Here is a 6,000-nt window from a genome sequence, read left to right as displayed (position 1 = left end):
AATAACCCCACAAGTCAATAGAGCAAAATGTGATATATCATCTTATTAAAATAAATCAATATTTTTTTTGATTTATTAAAGTTTTTTTTTTCAAAATTTACATTTCAAAAATATTTCCAAAAAAATGTTAATGTTTTTAGAATAACTTCATTAATTTTTATGATATCAGGTTTATCTAAAAACCGTTTAAAAGGTAGTTTCAAGGGATATAAAATAGTATTTATGCCTGGTTGCACCAACAGATCTTAAGCTCCAGCTTAGCTAAGCTCTACTTATAGATAGGGCCTCCTTGAGTATCACTTACGTTGCACCATAATTTTAAATTCTTACCTTATTATTAATTATATCTATTATTATATTATGGTATTCTTGTTGTAATATATTATAATTATATTATATTAATTCTTATGATATTCTCGACTTAAGCTTAAGATCTGTTGGTGTAACCGGGCATAAATCTTTTATATCTCTTAATCTTTGTTTGAATAAAATGTTAACGGGCCCAGGTTATATAGTTCTCGCAGTAAAATTTATGATTTAACCTTTCTATCTCGGTTATTTTTCCTCGAGAGATTCTGTGGTGGGCACTCAATAAGAAAGGAGTCCCTGGTGAATATGTAAAGATTGTGAGGGATATGTATGAGGGAGTAACGACTAGTGTTAGGACAGGTGTGGGAGAGACTGATACTAATTTCATGTGAAAGTAGGATTGCATCAAGGTTCTGTGCTTAGTCCGTATTTATTATCATTAGTTTTGGACCAGATAACAGCGAAAATACAGGGTAACATTCCATGGTGCTTAATGTATGCTGATGATGTCGTGTTAGTAGGAAATAGTGAAAGAGACTTAGAACAAAAACTGGAACAGTGGAGACAAGCTCTGGAGGAAAAAGGTTTAAAACTTAGTAGGACAAAAACAGAGTATTTGGAATGTTCATTTAAAGATGGAGCTACTACAAATAAAAAATGGTATCTTTGGATGGTGAAATGATTGTAAAAAGCAATAGTCTTAAGTACCTAGGATCGGTATTACAGAGTAATGTAGAAATATATGGAGATGCATGCAGTAGAATTAGGGCTGGATGGATGAAGTGGAAAGAAGCGAGTGGTGTGTTGTGTGACAGAAAAATCCCAACGAAGCTGAAGGGAAAATTCTATAAAACAGCCATAAGACCAGCTATGATGTACGGAACTGAATGTTGGGCAGTGAAAAAGAAAGAGGAACAGCGAATGCATGTGGCGGAAATGAGAATGCTTAGATGGATGAGTGGAGTGACAAAGAAGGATAAAATTAGAAATGAGTATATTAGGGGAAGTCTAGGTGTGGCACCAATTGATGCCAAAATGAGAGAGCATAGGTTAAGATGGTTTGGTCATGTTCAACGTCGAGACGTTAACCACCCAATACGAAGAATAGCTGAAGTGTAGATTCCTGGAAGGAGTAGGAGAGGAAGACCAAAGGAGACCTGGGGGGAGACGATAAGGCAGGACATGTTGGTAAAGGGGATTGACATTGATATGATCCAAGATAGAATTGTGTGGAGAAATGCAATTAGGGAAGCCGACCCCGCATAGGGATAAGGCAAAGAGAATGATGATGATCTCGGTCATTTTTTATGCTACAAAAATAATAATAAAAAAAGTAAAATATTCTCTAAAGAAAAAACTAAAATTTGGTTTTCTATCATTTTTTACGTATATCGATTACTTTTTGAGTTATTATCAAAAGAAAATGAAATTTAGAAAAATTTGAAAAATTATGATTTTTTTAAAATATATTTTTGAGTTATCATAAAAAATGAAATTTACAAAAATTTTAAGAATTATATATATATATATATATATATATACCGTTCTTAGGCGTCAACGCCCTTCGGTAGGGATCTATGGGGGAGTATCACCGAGCCGCAAGCCCTTATCCCTTGCTGTACTGCTCCCTCATAGGTCGATCAGATGCCCGCATATTCCAGTCTAAGCGCCAGATTCATATTTAGAATTTTATACTGACGCGTTAGCCTTTTTGTTTTTCCGATGGCCTGGCTTGGGCTTGAACTCTCGTACCTCACGTCGAAGTGAAGTGCGGGTCAGCCGCTAGTCGCACTGAGCTATCCGATCGACTAAAATCGATTAAATCCGATCGATTAAAAATTATGATTTCTTTAAATAAAATTTTTTTTTTCAAAAATATGCTTCCTAAACGGATTAAAATTCTTGAGGTTATTATGTAGTTCAATTTTCATTTTATCAGCAATTTTCATTGAGGCGAAAACCTTTAGTGACTGCACTCATTTTCCCCTTTCGCCTTTCAACCCTTATTGCTATTTCCTGTATCCACTGAGGTGTCAGCCTGAAAGGGAACATAATTATCAATACGCGCATTTCACAGGACGTATTACTTATGACGATGATTTTTCAGCTCTAGCTCTCCGTCTATTTGATTTACGAGGTGTTTTACCAAAGTACCAATAAGGAACTTGAAAGTCTAAAAAATAATATAGGTCTGATCGAAAGATTTTATGGACATTAAAGGCATCACCGTTAAGTAAAATAGATTGAGCGCTTTGTGATTTTCCTGATGTAACAACTGCAGTACTAATCAATGAGATCAATAACTGTATTTACGAAAGTGATCTATACAATATTTTCTTAGTCTTCAATTTATTGTTTAACCGACACACGAAGCCTATTACAAGGACGGTTTAATAATTCGTTGTTTAATCGACATGATTTTTGCAGTTGATATCCATAATGTTCACGAGGTACCGACGTTATCGATCGTCTTAATTATATCGCAAAAATTATATACAACATCACTGTTACTCCTACAGCAATAATGATATTATTAAGAAGGGAAAATATTTGTTTTTAATTTTTGGACAAAGAGTGAATTGTTTTTAAAGTTGCTGATGCCCTGCATACCAAGGAACGAGTATCAGCCCCAACAACATCGACATAGAAACTAACCTTAGAGGACTATTCGAGTACTTCTAGAGAAAATACCAAAACACATGGGGTATGTCGACAAAATAAAAAATATCAAAGTTCATGGTGTTGCTACTAGGGCTTACAATACCGGAATTCCGGGATCCCGAATACCGGGATCTCGGACGATTTTTGTCCGGTATTCGATACCGGTATTTATAATAAAAATACCGGTATTTCGGTATTAGATTAATTTATAAAAAGTGAATTGATGCAGAATAAACTTTCTTCTAAGATATTTTTTGCTATTACAAGAAATTATTTTTGAAGATAAACAACCAATATCATTGTAAAAAATATTTATTAAACACGTTTATTGCACATACAAGTCAAATATAGCGCTTTCTAAAAAGCGTGAATGTCGTTAATTTAAGGCGAAGGGTTATATTAGCTATGCACCCAAATTGTTAAATCTCGTCTATACAAATACATAAAATGAGTTATATAAAAATTCTTAAATATTTAAAATTAGACTACTTTATTTTATAAGTAAGCCGTAAGATTTATTAGTCAGAATTGTTTTTACATTTTCATCTATTTTTCTTTTTTTTTTGTGTATTGTGGTGTATAAATTAGGCTCACTTTTTCTGAATTATTAATAACAATTGAAAATATATAGCGGTCTAAATACAGAGTAATCCATATAAAATATTTGTCACAGTAAGTTAATCTTTGTATTAATATATTTTAAAGTTAAATTAATTTACAAATAGCAAATTTCATAAGTAAAGGTACTATCCTATTATATGCAAAATTTATCCTAGAATCAAATATATAGTTTTTCTATTTGTACATTTTTTGTATCTATCTATTCCTACTCTCTACAGTCGGAAAAATGAAAGAATACCCATGAACGATGATATCAATCACATACAATCACATATTTTGTATTTGCTGTTTTTTTTCTATAAATAACAAACGAGAGAGATAGATTATTAATTATCTTAATAATATGTTATTGATATGATCGTTCATGGCTATTCTTCATTTTTCCGACTGTATGTAATGTTATAAACAAAATCTACTCATTTCAAAACAAAACTATATAAGTTTCATATATTATTTAACAACAAGTCGATATAACAACTGAGGATAGTATAAATATAAAGTGTATATTTTTTATTCATAATACCGGTTTTAATACCGGGATCCCGGTATTTGAAATTTTAAATACCAAATACCGGTATTGAGATTTTGGCTCGGTATTGTAAGCCCTAGTTGCTACCACAGGTTGTCATACCTACTACTAAAACTTAACTAATATTTAAGATAAACCTGATATGACAAGTGCTACTAAGCTGAATATGACCTACAAATAAGGACAAATGTGACCTACAGAATTATAGACCTATATCGTTGCTCAGTAAGTATACAAACTATTTATGAGAATTATTAACAACCGGTTGACCTACAAAATGGACAGTTACCAACCAGTGGAACAGGCTGGCTTCCGCAAAGGATATAGTACATCAGACCATCTGCTGACAATGAGAACATTGATAGAGAAAGCAAATGAATACCAACTACCCGTATTTCTTGCCTTTGTAGACTATGAAAAGGCGTTTGATAGTATCGAGATGTGGGCCATAGAACAAGCTATTAATAATTGTAGAATAGATTCGAGATATAGACAGCTAATACATAATATATATGAAAATGCAACTATGACAGTACAACTAGATGGAAATACAAATCCCATCCCCATTAAGAGAGGCGTGAGACAAGTAGACGTAATATCGCCAAAGCTTTTCAACCTAGCCCTAGAAGACGTCTTCAAAACGACAAATTGGTCAACCTATGGCATTAACGTTAATTGCAAAAAGCTAAACCACCTCAGATTCGCTGACGACATTGTGATTATAGCGAGCTCATTCGAGGAAGTGCAAATTATGATGGAGGAACTCGCAGGCAGCTCCCAATACGTCGGCCTGAAAACGAACATGAGAAAAACAAAAATAATGACAAACACAGATGACCCCAGACGTATAACTATAAATGACAGTGAGATAGAAAAAGTCCAGGAATATCTACCTAGACCAAATCCTGAAACTTGACAAAGAGAACCAAAGTGCGGAAATTACTAGGAGAGCAAGACTAGCATGGGCAGGATTTGGAAAACTTAGTTGGATACTTAAGAACCGCAAAATACCCCCATACTTGAGGAGCAAAGTGTTCAACCAGTGCATCCTTCCTATCATGACATATGGATGTCAAACCTGGACCCTAACCAAGGCAAATATGAATAGACTAGCCACAACAGAAAGAGCAATGTTAGGTATAAGACTGTCAGATAAAAAGAGGAACGACTGGGTAAGATCAAAAACAAAAGTCGAGGACATAACAACAAAAGTTGGCAAACTTAAATGGAGCTTCGCAGGCCACACTGCTAGACAAAAAGACCAACGTTGGAATGCAACGTTAGGAAATGTTCCGTTCGCAAGTGCGCCGACACCGAAAAGAAGAACGGTACATCACTAATTGAAATATCGGTTTATATTTGCTGTCTACTCTCCCACCGCAGCCAATTTTTTCATTAAATTTAAAAATAAATAAGATTAAAAAAAAAAATTAACAAAACCCCAAAAAAATATTCAGGTGTGTATAATACAATATTCCAGTTAACAAAATAAAAACCACTAATCCGTCGTTTGTCAACACTAATCCCTTTATCCTAAAGATAAATAACAATTTGTCGATGAAAAATCCATTCGATCAAATGTTCGTCGACGAATTGTATTACCTTATTACATTATCAATTGTATTACATTCGATGAACTGTGCATTCGACCTAGAGTTGCACAAGTTTGACTTGAATGTTTGAACTTGACTTGAGTTTGACTTAATTTCAAGTCAAACTCAAGTCAATCCTTCTGACAAATATTTCAAGTCAAGTCAAACTGGTCAATCGTACAGGTTTGAAAATTCAAACTGTTTGTCAAACTAGTTTGAAAGAGTTTGAAAAATAATTTATTTAGTAGATATACTTTTTTGTCGAGATTGGCATGTTAGTTGCCAATT

The sequence above is a fragment of the Diabrotica virgifera genome, chromosome 7 (genome assembly GCF_917563875.1).
Source record: "Diabrotica virgifera virgifera chromosome 7, PGI_DIABVI_V3a".
Taxonomy (NCBI): domain Eukaryota; kingdom Metazoa; phylum Arthropoda; class Insecta; order Coleoptera; family Chrysomelidae; genus Diabrotica; species Diabrotica virgifera.
The sequence above is the reverse complement of the archived record's forward strand: the minus strand, read 5'-3'. Positions refer to the sequence as shown.